Source organism: Delphinus delphis, chromosome 8 (genome assembly GCF_949987515.2).
Source record: "Delphinus delphis chromosome 8, mDelDel1.2, whole genome shotgun sequence".
Taxonomy (NCBI): Eukaryota; Metazoa; Chordata; class Mammalia; order Artiodactyla; family Delphinidae; genus Delphinus; species Delphinus delphis.
Window position 1 is genome coordinate 64,315,163 of NC_082690.1, and position 20,447 is coordinate 64,335,609.

Consider the following 20,447-nt stretch of genomic DNA (forward strand, 5'->3'; position numbering starts at 1 on the left):
GGAACCTAGACTATTTCTGATCCATTAGAAACCCCTATTTCTGAAAAATCTCATCAGTGAAGGGATTCACTTTCTGAAAATATTACTTGGAGAAAAAAACAAACAAACAGTAATACAGTCACTTGGGTTTTAACCTTGTGGCCCGTCCTAAGATGGCCAATTGACGTATGTGCACATAAGGGATAGCTCAAAGCAGCCCTGGAGATGGGATAATGACCCCTTCACCATTCCCAAGACCCTGTGGTCCAAACAGCAGCAACACCTGCATGGGGATAAGAGCTGGACTAAGGCAGCATTAAGGCCAATTCTCTCACTTAGTTGTTTTACTCAGGTTCAAGTAATTATAAACCACATTCTCATAAAGACCACAGGAAAATGCAATAATCTCTCTTTAGAAACACTTGAAAACGTTCAGTCTCTTGAACTCTACAAACTACTGAATTCTTTAATAAGGTGGCATAAAACGTTGGCTGAAGTGTGGTCCTTTAGTCTTGGGTCACTTAACACTACACTTTTAATACTTAGTGCACTTCAGAACAAGGGCGAGAAAGGAAAGGTAATCAAAGTAATAGAGTGCGAAGTTCATTTTCCTTTGTTTGAGTTGTGTGTGTGTGTTCTTGAAGGAGCCTGCACACAAACTACCACAGCTCCAGGTAAGAGCTGCAGAGCAGCCCGGGCGCGTCCAGGGGCTCGCACAGAGCCTACTCCCAGGGCCGCTCGGACTTCGGGCTCCTCGTCGCACACCACAGCTCTGCACTTCCCCAGACCCTCGGCTCCATGTTCCCCACCCCTAACTGCGCGCCCCAGCGGAGCCGGGAAGTAGGGCTAGCCACGACCGTCCGGAGGGCAGCCCCCAACAGCCCAACTCGTCTGCGCCTTCAGAGGCCCCCGAACGCAAACACTCCCAGAGCTGGAACACCTCCGGGGCGAGGAGTGGTGAATAGCGGGAAAAGGGCTAGGACTGCAGCGGCAGGGCAGGGCGCGGCAGACGCAGAGCCGGAACCGGCGGCCCTCCTGCCCGCCACCCGGCCTGGAGCAAGGGCACTGGGACAAGCAAGCAACCTCCCGGCGAGAAGACGGGCAGGGAAAGCCGGGGCAGCGGCCCGGACGCACTTACCTCTGCGCTCCCCAGCCAGGCTGGGCGCTCGCACGGATGGGGGCTTGACTGCAGCCGCGCAGCCCGGAGGAGGAGCCGCTCCGGGAGAGAGGGCGGTCGTCGGGCGGGCATCCGCGCCCAGGGCTGCGGCCGGGCTGGAGGGAGAGGGAAGGGAGGGAGCACAGATTTGAGCGGAGGGGGGCGTGGAGGAGGTGTGCCTCCACCCGAGACAGAAAGGGTGGGCTGCTGGAGCCTGGCGGAGGGGTTGTGCTCGGAGGCTCTGGAGGGAACAAGAAAACCGCGCTGAGAGTGCGCAAAGGGGGAAGGGAGGGCGCTGGGGATGGGAAGACAGGGCGCGGGGGCAGGGTGAGGAGTTGGTCCTCAAACTGGACCGGCCCTCACCTCGGACCATCCGACCAAGAATTGTCTGGGTCTGGAGCAAAGCACAAGGGGGTCTGAAACTTTATGTCATTTTCTCATACACACGTGACCCCCCTGCAGTCCAGATGGTTTCAATCACTGGAGGAAAAAAGCGGCTCTGCTGGTATGCATGAAAAGCCGGAGCTGGGAGAGTCTGGGAAAAGCTGCCTGTACAGCCCGCCTGCCTTCAAACTAACCGATGAGCTCTTTCCGCTCTCCCAGCCCTAGGCTAGGGGAGCCCTGCAAAACCCAAAAAGACGCTAAAAGAAGCTACATTTGGTATTGCAGGAGTAGCGGAAGAACTCTGAAAGCACTAGGGTTCCAAGGCGTCTGGTCTGAACCGAAAGTTCTAAGGGCATTCTGAGAATTTGTTTTAAATACTCCATTAGCTTGCAAAACCAAAAACTGGAAAAGGGTGTCATTAAAGAAAAAGCAATGTAATACTAGCAGTGAGAATCTGTGATTTATTAGCGGAATTCTTAAAGAAATTGTTAACTCAGTATGACTATCCACTTGTAAAAGAATAATGCAAATCACTTAAAATCGAAACCCATACATACTTGGTGGGATGTTAGGAAGCCATGTAGCCCAATTTCTCATCCCATAAGTCACTATAAATAGAACTTAATGTTGAAATGCACAAAATTGACTTTCACAAACCTAGTTACATTTTGTAGGAGCAAACGTATATGAATGACCATACCTGATTCAGGAAGATCCCACATGCCTCAGAGCAACTAAGCCCGTGCACCACAACTACTGAGCCTGCGCTCTAGAGCCCGCGAGCCACAACTACGGAACCTGTGTGCTACAACTACTGAAGCCTGCCCACCCTAGACCCTGTGCTCCTCAACAAGAGAAGCCACTGCAATGAGAAGTCTGCGCACCACAATGAAGAGTAACCCCCACTTGCCACAGCTAGAGAAAGCCCGCACTGCCAAAAATAAATAAATAAATAAATATACTAAATAAATAAATAAAATTTGTTTTTTTTAAAAAAAGAATGACCATAAACAGACTCTAAGGCCAAGACATGTTTCCAAAGCCCAAGCCAATTCAACTGTCACATACCCTAAAGAAGTACTTACTCAGTTGCAGGGCAAGCGTCAAAAATAATGGGGGGAAAAAAATGGGGAGTTTAAGATATTGATACATCTTGAAGATAATTTAACTTGTTCTTGATCCAACAGAAAAAGTGGCAAGAACCAAACTGATAGTCTATTGTTCCTTTGCCAAAAAAGGATATTAACATGAATTACTAGTATTAATGCTTTATCTCAATAAAATTGGTGCCAGAGCATATGTTTGGCCTTTCTAGCAGAAGGCCTTACATAGTTGTCTATGTGTGAAAAATATGTCAGTCTTTGGTAAAGTGAATTGGTTCTACATAAGGAAAACCCAAGATTTTCATTTCTCTACTGGTAAACACAGGAGAAAACCTGAAACTAGGGAAATCAAAACAAACTTTACTCCAAACTCAAAAAGTTCACTGACATGCTTGAACCCTTCAGGAGACTTGGGCTATCTGGATGGACTGAGCCTTCTCCAGTCTTCTCCAATCTCAAATTAGGGTGGTTCTACCCTCCACAAGCAACAAGAGAAGTCATGTAGAAGAATCCTCAGGGAACACAAGCCACAAAACTTAACAATGCTCCAGGCAAATTCCACCTGCAGCTCCCAAGCTCTGTACAGAGGTACTTAAGTTTCCCACTTCCAAAACTATTAAAACTTCTATTAAAGTCTTGTTCTTCTTGTGCGTGACACCTGTAAAGAAAGCCAACTCACTGGAAAGCATCAAGATGTTCTCTCTTCAGACCCAGGATAGTAACGGTTTTCATCTCTGGCAGCTACTGCTGCTGCTGTCTCTTACATGTGCTAAAGAAAAGTAAAAGAGCAATAATGACATACAAATAGTTGTTCTTTTTGTTTGCCAATGCTTTGCAAACTATGCGTCAAACTTTTTTATTTCCTAAGAAAAACCTTAATTAGATATTCTCTTTCAGAAATAAAAGTAACATCCCTTAGCTTTTCTAAATATAGTCTTGAGTCTAAACTCCACTGATGTCAGTGTTAGTTCATCTTAATACTAGCCAAAGATTTATTAGAGACACTGACATCTGAAATGTTTTTAAAGCTATTTTAAATGGTATTAATTTAGTGATTTGCATTAACCTAATGTCCACATCACTTGACAAAAAAAGCCAACTATGTATAAGGTGCTAAGGGAGGTATAAGCTCTATGAGGACACGGACTAGGCCTATCTTGCTAAAAACTCTAGCCTATGTGCCTAACACAGTGCCCAGCATGAAAGAGGTGCACAATAAATATATGCTATTTGAATAAATGAAAGATAAATATAAACACTCCTCATAAGGTTACAATTCAGTAGAGGCATGTGACTTGTAAACAACAGAATGAAATAACATCTTTAGAAAGGATACCAGCAACAGAAAGAGAGGAAGGAATCATTAGCATTAGCTGGGTTTGGATTTTAATCACAATATATATTCAGAAATGTGCAGAGACTGCTGCAAATAAGAAGCGTTTATAAGAAGAATTTGGTGTATTTCGTGCCTAATTTAGGGATCTCAGAGATACACTTTCCCATGTCCCCATTATTCAGTCCCCTCAACACAGAGCCAAGACAAGATTTGAGCATAAACATCCTGGCTCTAATTTGGATAGTATGAATGCTGTTCCTTTCATCCTCTCTCATACATCTCCTCCACCCCCAAGCCATTTCCTCTGTACTGTCTTCTGTCAGTCTAATGAAAGTTTCCTAATCTTTAGAAGCAGTAGCTTTGGTTCTCTTTGTGTGGAGAAGTACAATACACTCTGATTACATGGTTATATTCCATACAGATGCCTGGCAACACATCTTATAGCTAAGGGTCTGTTTAATATTTTAACTTTGAAGGACTTATAATTCAACTATTTTGCCGTATACCAAAATAGCACTTGATGTCACAGAGATGGGCTTTACTTCCTTTTGCTATTTTAAACTCTGTGCTTGAGCATGGTGAGTAGTTTGGGTTTTCTGGTTCATGGATTTTGCTTTGGCATTTTTTTTTCCTTTGAGGAACAAAGGGCTTAAGATTTTCAAGGAAGTCTTTCAGGTGTACAGGTCTAGTACTCATGAAGCAGTTATTTCCTCCTAGGTACTCTGCCTATAATATTATATGTGGTCATTAAAAGGGCAAAAGGGCAATGGTGGCTTACTTATGCCACATGATCCAAATAACCAGGTTTCTCTAAGGCGGGCAACTGGAAAAGATGGTCAGCCCAGATGACCTTTAAGTTTTCTAGGTCATGCTCTTCCACATATCACTTCCTTTTTTCAAAAATTTTTGTTTTTAATAAAAATAGTATGTTTTGTTGAAACAGCTACACTTAAATGCTAAAGACTGAAATCATCCTAAAACATTTTTTAAAGAAAATAATTACTAATCACTAATCCATAACCTCAACAAGTACTATTTAATCCAATCCTGCTTTCCATTCTCCCTAAATGTAAGTAGAGCCTCATTTCTAAAGCACCCCATTATCTACCCTTGGAGTTTTTCCATAAGCTTTAAGACTTTGGGCCAGTTTTGACATAAAACAACCTCTGATCTGTAATCTCCAGGGCCCAGCACACCTCAGAAATAGCTATCAAGAGTGCAAAGGGATGACCTTGTCACTCCCTTTGGCTTTTTACTTTCCTCTTTTCCAAGCCCCTCAAAAGGCGAATGGGGCTTACTTATATTCACACAGATGTTAACTAAGTCAGTAGTATGAATCCTAGCAACTAGTTTTTGCAGTCAGTAAAGCGTAATAGTGTGTACTAGATTACTAATTCCTACATCTCCTAACCCTTCAGAATCACATAAGAAGCTTGTCAGAAATACAGATTCTGGCTCCAGTCCCAGATCTACAGAATTAGAATCTCCAAATTTAAAAAACACTAGACTAAACTAATTCTAAGATCTTTGTCAGTTGTATGTATGGCAATTTTCCCTTAGAAGAAAGCCCCTCTATCACCATACATTCATAGAGGCTTTCCTAAAGGAATCAAGCAAGATATCATATGAATTGAAATAGAATATAGTTCTTTCCTTCACAGTAAGCAACATACTGGAGCACAGTTACCTTTACAGCCTAACTTTGAAAAAAAAAAAAAATCCTTAAACTGAATGCTTTAAAAAATTATTCCTACTACACATTGTTTACAAAAGTTTAAGAAGATTTTAAAATTGAGGAATTGATTGTAGGGGGAAGAATTACAGAACCCAAAATTGTGTACAAAAATTTTTAACATTGTGACTTAAGAAAACACATTAAAATATATATATAGGGCTTCCCTGGTGGCACAGTGGTTGAGAGTCCGCCTGCCGATGCAGGGGACACAGGTTCGTGCCCTGGTCCGGGAAGATCCCACATGCCGTGGAGCAGCTGGGCCTGTGAGCCATGGCTGCTGAGCCTGCACGTCTGGAGCCTGTGCTCCACAACGGGAGAGGCCACAACAGTGAGAGGCCCGCATACCGCAAAAAAAAAAAAAATTATATATATATATATATATATATATATATATATATATATATATATGTAAGATATATACCTGGTTTAAAAACTTCAAAAACAGTATAAAAGAAAATATAAAAAAGTCTTCCTTCCCACTCTTGTCCTCCAGTTCCTCTCTCTTCAGGCAATCACTGGAGTTTCTTGTATATTTTTTCAGAAATTTTCAAAGGGAATGCAAAATTATTTATGTGTGCATAATACATTTTTGAGAGGAGAGGTCCATATACTGTAACAGATTTTCAAAGAGGTTCATAATCTCAAAAAAGGTAAAAATCACCAGCAAGGCTAAGGGTTCAAGTTCTACCCCAGTGTATTGGTAGGATTAGCAGGATTCAACTTTCAGTTTGCTTGCGAATATTACTATGCACAATTCCAGACTACAAAATAGCTTCAGCAAGCAATGTTGGTTAACGTACAGATATGGTTCAAAAATACCACATCTGTTTGTAAATAACCTCCTAATTTTATGTTTTTCTCAAACAATCCCTCCAATAAATAGTTCCTCCTGTTGACTGACTGACAATGAAAATCTGTAAGAAATTTCTGGCATATACATACACAAAGACAGTAGATATTTTTCTCTCACAACCTGAAATTTTTCTATTGGGATAAAATAAAGATTTTATTTATATCTACACAGAATTTAAAGGGGAAAATTAACAGTATTGCTGGTAGATATAATTAACATATGTTTGGGGTTATTAATAAAGATCTTAAGAACCTATCCTTTAAGATACAAATTAATTTTGTCAAGATAGTAAATCTCCTTTGGATTTCAGTGATTATTACTTTCTTAAGTGTTTTAACTGGGATTTTAACATAAAATTACAAATAAGTTATTAGTTTGTTAAAGTATTTAAGGGATAATGGAACTGAACTACTTCACTTATCTCCTTTTTCATAGTAGAATCTATTTTCCTTGCCTAAATAGTGCCTTTCACTCTCCCCTTCCAAAGTACATGAAAGATATAGTACCTAAGAGCAAGGTTTTTTTTCTATAATCAGTTTACAAAAAGGTTCGGTCAGACCTAAGTTCATTTCTTTTCTTGTTCTATAATGTTGTTTGGGGTTTTATTCCAAATACTAGGCTATTTAATATTTATTTAAAGAAAGTATTAGGATAGCTTGACTGATGATGCTGGGTGGGCTGAACCTGACAGAGAATAAGATGAGATGCCAGGTGCTCATTAGATGGATTAGAGACAAGAACAAGCTCAGAAAGGCTGGCTTAGTCAGCCTTATATCGAAGAAATATCTCTACATTAAAGAATGACTTGCCCTTGTCACTAAGTTCACTGAATTTTGCCCAACAAGCATCCCCGAAATAAGAATTATAAGAATGTAATATCTTCTAGTCCATATTACTTGCAAAAAAAGAACCTATAATAAATAAGAAAAAATGATTATATAAATATAGCTATTTATTCACTCAACAAGTGTTTATTAAACACCTGCAATAAACTGATTTTGATCATGGGGAATAAAAGAGAAATAAATTGTACAAGCAAGTTTATAATCTATATATAAACAACTAGTCAGAATAAAATAAGTGGTATAAAAGAGACAATGAGGAGGAAATATAGAAATTTGCATAAGTAGTAGAGATTCTTACTGAGAACTGAGGGAGAGAGGGCTGGAACTGAACCTTAAATGATTGTTAGAATTTCCATTTCAATAAATAGAAAAGAAGGGAAGATAATTCAAAACCAAAGGAATTGCCTGAGCTGTGAAATAGTAGCTTTAGGAACAATGACCGGTCCTCATTTGACTACGGTAACACAGACTAAAAATGTAGATTCAGTGGAAAACAGTTTGGCAGTTCCTCAGAAAGTTAAACACAGAATTACCATATGACCCAGCAATTCCACTCCTAGGTATATACCCCAAAGATTAAAAACAGATGTTCAAATTAATACTTGTACACGAATGTTCACAGGAGCACTATTCATAATAACCAAAAGGTAGAAATAACCCAACTGTCCATCAACAAATGAATGGACAAACAAAATGTAGTATATTCATATAATGGAATATTATTTGGCCACAGAAAGGAATGAGGTATTAATACATGCTACAATGTGGATGAACATTTAAAACACCATATAAGTGAAAGAAGCCAGACACAAAGGTCACTATATTGTATGATTTCTCTGAACTATCCAAAACAGGTAAATGTATAGAGACAGAAAGAAAACTAGAAGTGATGGTTGCACAACACTGTGAATGTAATTAATGCCACTGAATTGCACATTTTAAAATGATTAACTTTTATGTTGTATGAATCCCACCTCAATTTTTTTTTTAAATGGTAGATTAAAGGTCGGTGGTACAAACTACTAGTGCTTACTAATATTCTTCCCAATCCCCAGAAGTTTATATCATCCAGTCACCCTACAGTTACGCAGGGCCATGGGGCTGTTTTAGCAAACAGGCTGTGAGCAGAAGCAACACATGTCACTTCCTGGCCAAAGTACTGAAGAATGGGTAAGAGAAGAGAGGCCATGCCTGTCTCCCCTGCAAAGCCCTGTGAGACAATGGAGAAGACTGTGTCCCTGAATAAATGAGGGCCTCCCTATTGGCCCACGCTGGACTTGTCGTATGAGTAAGAAATATGCTTTTGCTATCTTAAATCACTGAAATTTTAGGGGTTGTTACTGCAGTGTAAACTAATCCTACTCTGACTAATAGAGGGTCAGATCCAGGAAGACCATGAGAACAATATTAAGAAATTTTAATCTTATTCTGAAGGGCGTAGAGAAACAATATTTTTGAGGAGAAAAGTGACATGATGTGTACTTGAGGAAAATAATTCTGGATGCAATGTGCTGAGTAAAGTATGAACAAAAGCAATCCTCAACCTCTGGTGCACATCAGAAATCACCTGAGGAGAACTATAGTCATCTTCTAATTTCTTTATATTTCTGTAAAGAATAAAATATTTGTCCTCTGGGGAAAAAAATCATCCGAGGAGGTTTTCAAAATGCAATGCTCTGGTCCAGGGTGTCTCTAGATATTCTGAACCAGAATCTCTAGAGGTAGGGTCTAGGCACCTATAACTGAAAAAAACTCTATGGGAAATTCTAGACTACAGGTTAGAGTCAAGGAGGAGATGTCTAATCCTAAAATGACCAAGTTTACACGTTTAGTGATTTCAAATAAACAGTATAACAAAATAATTATTTTCTTGACAAATGGAATGATAAATGTTTAGGGAGTTTCTGTTAAAATACTAAGTTATTGAAAGGTTACTCACATTAACATTTGTATATTGCTACTAAGAGCTGAATAAAGAATGTTCATTTGGTATGCAGGGATTTAAGCTTTCGGGGCTTTTTGTTTAGTTTAGTTTTGGTTTGATTTTTCTTTTTAAAACCATGCCACAATGCCAAATCTTACATTTTTTTCTTTTTCCTGTTGAACTGATGCTACATTAAGATATAGGCACAAACATCTCCTAAGTGTTTTAAATCCATCCAATTGTTTGAGAAGGCATACGTGCTGGGCCAAAGAAGCCAAAACATTAGAGCTAGGAATTTTGATGAAGATAATAATTGCTTACAGACCAGCTTGTTTTAACTTGCTGAACAAAGAACACAATTTTATACCACATTTTCATCACAGGCTTTTTCTCTGCATAATCACTACTATACATAATGAGCACTTTGAAAAGGGAGATTATTTACAGGTTAAAGAGTAAGGAAGTTATCAGTTAGATTCCACCATCTTCAAAATTTCACTTACTCAAATTTTACATTAATTAAAAAAACTTTTTTTGCTGGCCTAAGCACTGTTTTGAATATTTATAACCCATTTGTTTAGTGTGCACAGCAAAAATCTAGGAACAAAGACACTGTTAATTTCCAGTTAATTTCCCTGAATGGTTCTATAACCTTGGATAGGTCAATAATTTCTTTGTGCCTTAGTTCTTTTCTAGGACATTTCTATATAGCAATACAGTTCCATCTTTCTCACATCTGAAAGCTGTATTCAGGCTCTGTGCCTATGTCAGGAGTTATGCCCTCACTCCTTCTCCCATTCAGTTACTTCCATCACTTGCAGACCCCATAATTCAATACTCAACCAATATTTATTAAGGGCTTAATCCAGGACAGGCAATGCAGTGAGGGTGGGGATGAGTTCAGTCCACAAAGAACAGTGATGCTAGTTTCCTGACTAATAGAATGGATGTCTCAGTCATTTAGCTTGTTTCATCCTGATTCTTGATTTCCTATTCTTTACTTCCTCTGGAATATGTAGCTGGAAGTCCTAAAAATCAAGGTAGTATAAATTCTGAGTATTGGGTTAAGGCAGTCACTCGGTGATCAGATGGTTATAGGGCCACAAAGTCCAGAAGTCAATATGGTTTCAAGACACAGATTAAGAAGTCACGGAAGGGACCAAAGCCACCAATTCACAAGGCCAAGATAACTCTTTGTTTGTGGTACCAGTGATGACCCTACGTTTGCTTAATCTTTTGCCCTTACAACTCCAGCCTCTAAGGCAGAACTCTGTGGACCTCAGCAAGCTATGTAGATTTCTGATTCCCTTAAAGCAGGGAGCCATTCATCTCAGCACCTAAGCCTTCAGTATCAGTGTGCGAAAGCAGGGTCATGACTTCCAACTAAGTCTGAAATCTTGTAAATGACAGAGAGAAAGGAGGGTGGGAAGTGAGAGACCTATGTCGTCCAGATGTATAAGGGGTCAGATTCTAATGGTAGACCTTAAGTTTGAGACTCCAGACCCTGGACATGTGCTCATTATTCCCCATCTACCCATGCCACTGGTGTTTGTATGTCAATCTCTTATACTCTGTCTTTGATCTGTTGCTTGCCCTGAGCCTTGCCATTCAGAGGCTATCTGATTCTGATCCATGGCCTTGTTCTGATCTTGGATCATGGATATGCCCAATCTCAAACACTTATCTGGCTCTGGATCCCTAGCCCAGGCCTGATCACAAACTTTATTCTCTTGCCACCTATGCTCATGCCACTTATTTCAGTCTCACCACAGTTTCTTGTCCTCCTTCCGCATACATTGTTGCCTATAGTTTGGGGCTGCCTAGAATTTTAGAATCCTTTCTAGCTCATTCTGGCAGGACAAAGGAGGTAAGTAATAATTAGTTTATTTAACAACAGTGTACAGAGAAGACCTAAATTTGCTCACATTTAACTGTAGTATGTACATCACGTAATTATACCTTTCTGTATCTCAAATTTCTCTCTTTAAATTAATACATTTGCCATCACATTCCCTCAAAGATATATTTATACTTAATTAAAATAACATGTCTTCTGAGGTTATAATAAAGCTATATATAGTATGCTCTTGCATTCCTAACTGTAAAATGAGTATTAAGAACATTTAGAAACAAATTGGCTCCCTAAAAGGAATAAAAATTTTGAGTAATTTATTTTAAATATAGTACAGCCCACTTAACAAAATATTTCTGAAATGTTACATAAAAAGAAAAATATTATAAATGAATTAAGTAGAACATATTATTCAGAAGAAATTCAATGGTGGGTTCTTTTTCTTAGTGAGGAAAGATTTTGGAAATGTTATCAGTTGTCCCATAATTTAATAAGTTTTACATATTCAGATATAATTGCATTGAGTTTTCTGAAAGAGATTTATCTTAACAATCTTAGGGGAAAGGAATATTCTAAGTACATTTTATTGGGTTAACTCAGTTAAAGGCTTTGATTTTCCTAGCAGGGAATTACTAAAACAGACGCATTTTTCTTTTAAAGGCACAAGAATTCTCATTGTGCTAGTATAAAGAGTAGATTCTAAAGTGTTATATAAAGTATGCTTCTAAAATTTAAAAGAGTTAAAGGAGATTCCTCATCTCAATTCCTAGGAGATGCTGTATCTGGAAAGGGTAAACAGAAGCAAATAGTTTCCTGAAATTGTGCCAAGGCTACATGTCAACTGCCTGGCAGGAAATGCTTTTGGAGGGCCTAGATAAACAGACTATCATCTTTTTTTGGAAAAATCTTCTTCTTTGACTTCTTACAAAGCAAATGTACTGAGTCTAACTAGCATCATGAACACAATAAGCAGAAAAGGGCACAGAGGATTTTTAAATGATGGTATCTTTAGAATCTCTAACAAGTGATCTGTCCTTCACTTTTAACATACATGGACCTCACTGCTCAACAAGCATATACTCAGTACATGGTTGTTGAAATTTGCTGGTAAATTAAATCTTATCTTTCTATTAATTTTCATCATGATTTTGGTGAAGCTTTATCTTACAAGAAATTTTCATTTAGCAGCAGCTCTAAATACTTTAGCATTATACAATGATAAGATTTTCTTGCATTTATATAGCAATTAATTTTTCAAAATATTTTACATCCATTATCTTAATTTTTGTTCTAACATTTTATTTTACAAGTGCTAGCATTGATGCTAAGCTAGCATCTAACTAACATCTCGTGAGATGTCAGTACAAAAATTAAATCAAAGATTAAGTTAGAGGACCAGACCTAACCTATTTGTCTGAAATATTTTCTAGTACATTTCCTTCTGTCCCCACTATGTACCAGATAATGGATCCAAAAATCCTACTGTCATATCTACTAAAATAAACCTTTGACCTCACCTCACTTTCTTAAACTGCAAAAAGCATGATGAGGATCTAGGTGTTGACTCAGAACACCTACTATCAGCTAGAGAAACCTCCTGCCTTGTATACAGCCTAGTCAGCTTTTTTGTACCTCCTCTCTCCACCAGCCTACCTGTTCAGTTCTGCTACAATCCCATCACCCATATTCTCTTCCCCTTTTCTCACACTGAAAGCATCCTATGCCCCACTCATCTTATGCCAAATCTTACCCAGTCCACAACCCAGAGCAAAATTTCCCTGGCCCAAGTAACAAAGTAATATGAAATGTGGCATACCTCTCCACCTGCCTGCCTTATCCTGTAGTCAGGGCGCCTCAGATAACAATTTGAGCCACTGCAACTATGAGGTCCTTCTCCATATTCCACAGCCACCAGCCATTACTTCCAATATCCACCCAATCTGCTCCTTCCCTCCCAAACAGAACATCTTTACCTTAGTTACTATTGGGCCTCATGGGAAAAAACAAGACAAAACAAAACTTTGTGTGTAGTCCATTTTATGCACTCTCCACAAAATGTGAAGGGGATGGTATGTGACTGGACGAAAGAGTCACAAAACTGAAAGATACAAATATTTGAGTGTAAATAGTACATTTTAAATGATATAGTCACCCTATTATTTCTTTAAAATCTTAATTTATTTCTATTATTTCTTAAAATAGAGTATACCTATAATTATAATTAGGTAAACTTAGTACAGACCAGGAAATATAAGTAAAGTTTTCTCTAGGACTGGTATAAAACTAACCCTAGAAATTTGGTTTCCTACTCCACTTGTTAGAGCTTCCGGGAATGGAAATACATCCAAACATCAATACAGAACAGAGGCTTAATAAATGACCACTGAACAAATAAAGAAATATTGATGGAAAGAATAAACATAAATTTCATCCTAAAGAATATGTAAAAGTAAATCTTAAGAGAGTTAAGAGTTATTAGGAGTTTGGGATTAACATAAACACACTACTACATATAAAATAGATAACTGGGACTTGCCTGGTGGCACAGTGGATAAGACTCTACACTTCCAATGCAGGGGGCCCGGGTTCGATCCCTGGTCAGGGAACCACATCCCACATGCATGCCGCAACTCAGAGTTCTCATGCCACAACTAAGGAGCCCCCATGACGTGACTAAGGAGCCCACCTGCCACAACTAGGAGCTGGTGCAACCAAATAAATAAATAAATATATTTTTTAAAAATAGATAACCGGGCTTCCCTGGTGGTGCAGTGGTTGAGAGTCCGCCTGCCGATGCAGGGGACACGGGTTTGTGCCCCGGTCCGGGAAGATCCCACATGCCGCGGAGCGGCTGGGCCCGTGCGCCATGGCTGCTGAGCCTGTGCGTCCAGAGCCTGTGCTCCGCAACGGGACAGGCCACAACAGTGAGAGGCCCGTGTACTGCAAAAACCAAACAAACAAAAAAAAAATAGATAACCAACAAGGACCTACTATATAGCACAGGGAACTACACTTAATATTTTTTAATAATCTATAAGGGAAAAGAATCTCAAAAAAATAGATATATATGTATGTATAACTGAATCACTTTTCTGTATATCTGAAACTAACACAACCTTGTAAATCAACTATACTTCAATTTAAAAAAGAGAGAGAGTTAAAAGAGTTATATTTTAAAAGGTTAGGAGGGTTATAAAATTGGAAGGGAACAGGAAGATCAATATATTAATTTTTAAAAAGCAGCTGGGTCTGTGAATATATACTGTGTCAGTTTTTAGGACATTAAAACTCCACATTGGCATGTATTTTTCATTTGCCCCAAATGCAAAGAATTTTTCCCTTTCATGGGATTTTTTCCATGATGCACTTTTTTTCTGGAATCATACCTAGATTTCCAGCCTGGTACAGGTACCTCTCAAGGTCGCCAAACTGGAAGTAACCTCTGCCACTCTCAACTCCCCAGACATTGTTCTATGCTACTTATCAAGTTCCACTGTACATCACCGTTACTCAGTCCTCATGTTTACATAGTACGTACCTCCACTCTTAGATTATAAACTTCTCAAAAACAATGACTTTCTTACTCATTTCTTCTTCTCCTCACAGCAAACTGTAAATGTCTATTCAATGTATTTAGAAAGGGCTTACAATTCTTTAAATTACTGTTATCAACATTCATCCAATAAAAGACTAGAACATTAAAAAAAAAAAAAAACCTCCACATTGGGAACACTTCCAGAATGATGGACTGAGGAGATTGACAAATCATCTATCCAAAAAGTCACATTAAAATAATACAAAATTATCAAAACAATCATTTCAAGATTTTGGGGGGGAAATTAACCAGAGGTACACAACAAATTGAAAAGCATTATTTAAAAGAACAACAACAACCGAACCTCTGTTAAGAAAAGTAGGGATCTGGGGCATCAGAGGCTGTTCTCATTCCCTATTCCCTACCCCCAACTCCAACATGATGATTCTATCAGGACAGGACAAGCCATGAAAACCAGCAGCTCTGCTGCTTGGAGAGTGATGGCTTAATTTGGTGTCCAGAGTATTGTTGGAAACAAATGATCTTAGAAAATAAGTGGTAAATGATCACCAAAAATTAATATTACAGCTGGCTGAGACTGCAGCACTGGTTGGGGCAAGCAATAGAGCAGCCAGAAATTTAAGTGAGACCCAGGGAACAGTCGTAGTAGACCTTGATAAGCTCTCACATATCCGTGGTGGTCTGGAAGGTGTGCCCATGTCCAAGGTTATGCACTGGCTGAATGTGAGGCCTTGCATATACAGAAAATAAAAGTCACAGCAGACTTGACTGAACTTTACATGTGTTGCTCAAGTCATACACAGATACTCAGCAAAGGGTAAAGCCAAACTAGGCTCAAGATATTTAAGTACAACCTGTTACCAATCATTAGCTGACCACTAAACTATGCTGACAATCCCTAGGAAGTCAGGCTTAAAAATAAAAACAAGAATTAAAAGAAAAAAAAAAAACTGAGGAGACACATCAGTGGCCACACATTGCAGGGGAAACAGACTCTACATACTTAGTCCAGGCAAGTTACCAAACAGCCAACAAACAACAGTAGCAGCAACAACCCCTGGTGAGGGGGAAGATCAGAATCGAGAGTTGCTATATTATCTAAAACAGAGGTCAGAAAACTATAGTCCACAGCCCAATTATGGCCCATTGCCTGTTTTTTTTACATAAAGGTTTTTTTGGAAGACATCTATGCTCATTCATTTACATATTGCCTATGTCTGCTTTCCCACTACAACAGCAGAGTTAGTTAGTTACAACAGAGACCACATAGCTTGCAAAGCCTAAAATATTTACTGTATGGTCCTTTATAGAAAACATTTGTTGGTCCCTGATCTAAGATGTTCAGTTTTCAACAAAAAATTATGAGACATACAAATAAATAGGAAAGGGAGGCCTATATACAGAAAGAGGACACACTTAATAGAAACTGGCTCTGAGGGGGCCTAAATGTTAGACTTAACAAAGATTTCAAGGCAGCTGTTATAAATATGTTCAAAGAACTGAAAAAATAGACAAGTTTTTTAATTAAAGTATGACAACAACTCAATAGAGAATATCAATCAAAAGATAGAGATTATAAAACAAAACAAATGCCAGAGTTGAAAAGATATGAAATGAAAATTCACCAAGGGATTCAACAGCAGATTTGAGATTGCAGAAAAAAAGAATTAGTGACCTTGAAGATATATCAATAGAGATTATCCAATCTAAAGAAAAGAAAGGAAAAACGATGAAGAAAAATAAACACATACTAACATATGTGTAAGGGGAGCCCCAGAAGGAGGAGAGAGAGAGAGAAGGGCAGGAAAAAAAGGCCCAAAACTTCCCAAATATGAGGAAAAACAATCTACCCATTCAAGAAGTGTAATGAACTCCAAGTGCAATGAACACAAGAATCCACAAAAAACCTACTAGTACCAGCAAATGAATTCAGCAAGGTCACAGGACACAATATCAATATGTAAAAATCAACTATATTTCTATATACTAGTACATAATCTGCAAATAAAATCAGGAAAACAATTCTATTCCCAATGACATAAAAAAATAAGTATTTAATACATTTGTTAAAAGAAGTGCAAGAGTACAGTAATAGCTATACAACATTGCTGAGAAAAACCTAAAAAAAAAACCTGAAATACACAGATGTTCCGTTTTCATGAATTCAAAAACCTAATGTTAAGATTACAATTCTTCCTAAATTGATGTATAGATTCAGTACAATCTCTATCAAAATCCTAATAATTATGCATAAGCTGATAAGCTGAATTTAAATTTTATGGAAATACAAATGACCTAGAATACCAAAACAATTTTGAAAATTAAGAACATAGTTGATGGATTCATAGCTGCCAATTTCCAAACTTACTAGAAAGCTATAATAATCAAGACAGTGTGATACTGACATAAGGACAAACACAGATCAATGGAACAGAATTAAAAATCCAAAAGCTGATCCTTATATTTAATTTGTTAAATAATTGATATTTAACAAAAGTGCCAAAGCAATTTAATGAGAAAAGGATAGTCTTTTCAAAAAATGGTACTAAGATAATTGGATATCTGCATGTAAAGAGAAGAATAAAGACCCTTACCTCATAACACATACAAATGAATGCAAAATGGCATAAACCTAAATGTAAAAACTAAAATATAAAGCTTTTAGAAGAAAACATAGGGAAAAAATTTTCAAGACCTTGGGTTAGGGAAAGATATATTTAGATATGACACCAAAAATATTGTACAATCCATAAAAGAGAAAAATTAATAAGTTGGACTTCCATCAAAATTTAAGATGTTTGTGCTTCAAAAGACACTATTGTGAAAATGAAAGCCATGACACAGACTGGGAGAAAATACTTATAAATCATATGACTGATAAAGAATTCTTGTTAAAAATAAGAACTCTTGGGCTTCCCTGGTGGCGCAGTGGTTGAGAGTCCGCCTGCCGATGCAGGGGACACGGGTTCGTGCCTGGGTCTGGGAAGATCCCACATGCCGCGGAGCGGCTGGGCCCGTGAGCCATGGCCGATGAGCCTGCACGTCCGGAGCCTGTGCTCCGCAACGGGAGAGGCCACAACAGTGAGAGGCCCACGTACTGAAAAATAAAAAAAAATAAGAACTCTTATAACTCAATTAAAAAAAAAATTTAAAAATGGAGAAGATTTGAATAGACATTTCATGAAAGAAGAAATAGGAATAGCTAATAACCGCAAGAAAACATGTTCAACATCATTAGCCATTAAGGAAATGAAAATTAAAATCACAATGAGATACTACTTCACACCCATTAGAATGACTATAATCAAAAAGACAATAACAGGGACTTCCTTGGTGGTCCAGTGGTTAAGAATCTGCCTTCCAATGCAAGGAACACAGGTTCAATCCCTGGTTGGGGAACTAAGATCCCACATGCCGTTGGGCAACTAAGCTAACGCTCCACAACTACTGAGCCCATGCACTGCAACTACTGAGCCTGTGCACTCTGGAGCCCATGCGTCACAACTAGAGAGCCCACATGCTGCAACTACTGAGGCTGCATGCCACAAGTAGAGAGCCTGTGAGCCGCAACTACTGAACCACATACTGCAACGAGAGATCCCGCATGCCACAACTAAGACCCGACGCAGCCAAATTAAAAAAAAAAAAGACAATAACAAGCACTGAGGAGGATGTAGAAAAATTGGAACCTTCATACATTGCTTGTGGAAATGTAAAATGGTACAGCCACTCTGGAAAACAGTTTGGCAGTCTCTTAAAATGTTAAACATAAATTTACTGTAGCACCCAGCAATTTAACTCCTAAGTATCTCCCCAAGAGAAATGAAAACCTGTATCCACACAAAGTCTTATACCCAATCTTTTATAGCAGCCTTATTCATAACAGCCCCAAGCTGGAACAACTGGTAAATGGATAAACAAAATGTAGTATATTAATATAGTGATGCAATATTATTCAGCCATAAAAAGGAATGAAGTACTGATACATGCTACAATATGGATGAACCTCAAAAACATCAAGCTAAGTGAAAGAAGCCAGACAAAAAGGTCACATATTATATGATGCATTTATAGGAACTGGACAGAAAAGGCAAATTTATAGAAATGGCAAGCAAAATAGTGTTCCTCTGGGTCTGGGGTGGGAGCTAAGACTGACTGCACATGGTGGACACTAGGGTTCTTTTTTAGGTCATGAAAATGTTCCAAGACTTGATTGTGGTGATGATTGCATAAATTAACTAAAATTAAAATAAATTAACTGAATTGTATACTTCGATCAGGTGAATTTTATATATAAATTATGCCTCAAAGTAGTTTTTAAAAAACTCTACATGGATTCCAACTATTTATATCTTCCAAAATTACTATTCCTTTAATCTCTGATGTTTTTAAAATGACAAAACTTTTCACTAATCATTCCTGCTCTGCAATCAATTTTTTAACTTCCAGTCAATTTTTAACATTTTGTGAAAGCTAATTCTCAGAAGTTGGATTCATTTTCTTTAATCTATATAATTGAGATGACAATTTTGATGAGTTTCTTTCATTCCCTAATAACCCAATGAGTTGATGTAATCAGGCAAAATGAATGATCTAATGACTCACTCAGTCATGATATAACGACTGTAATACTACTTTACAAAGCTATAATGATTCTAAAGCTCTCTAAGTCTCCTGAAGAAATAAAAATACCACCTGTCAGATAAAATGATTTATACATTCTTCGGTATGTGCAGTATAAATCATTGTCTAACTGGCATGACACCCACTTTTGCATCCTACGTTTTTAACCCTTTTTGCCCCCTCCACATAGAGAAACAGAATTTACACTGCTCTTCACTAGATTTGTTTTTTGTCCTCAAAAAGTCCCAAATACGGCATCAATCTCTTTCCTCAGATCTCAGGAATAAACACTTCCTCCAGTCATCTATTCCCCCAAACATAGACAAATAACTTCTATGTGTTCTCTGTAATGAATTTACCCTTATGAAGAAAGAAATCATGGAAGACTTATACCAATGGTTTCTTTCTCCATCAATGATCAGATACATTCCTGATTATATGCCCTCCCTCTATTTTTCGGTCTATTTCTAAGTCTCTACCAGTGGCTTTCAGGAGTACCTGGCTTGGGCTGTGTTTGATTCACAAGGGTCCTGATGGCAGGTCATGTTCCATCACTTTTTTCCATCCAATCTTAAAAAAGAGAAAAAGGATTTGCTCAATCTGTGGCTTACAGTACGAACGTTGAAATTATTTTTAAATATATATATATATATTTATAAACATAAAGACAAACACAAAGATTTAATTTCATGTCAGTCTTCAGGCTTCAGTTTCATTCCAAGCAACTTCTTTCCCATATATTTCTAAATGTTAAATTCTGGAAAAATTAGTTACAACTGAATATTCATTGAATTCATTAAAGTGTATGTATGTGGATTTTTTTAAGAAGCCAATTCTTATCTGGCCTAAAAGGAATCTATTTAAACTAAAAATTCAATCAGTAAATTCAACAAATATCTATTGAACACCTACTGCTCAACAGTCCCTGGATACTTAGGGACAAATAAGGAACAGTTTCCACCTTCAAGAAGTTTATAAGCTGATAGGAGAGAACTAATCAGAACTACATATAATTTAAATCAGATTGGGATAAGTACCACAATATTAAAAAAAAAAAAAAGCCATGAAAACACAGGTTGTACTTGGGAATCATGCAAGATT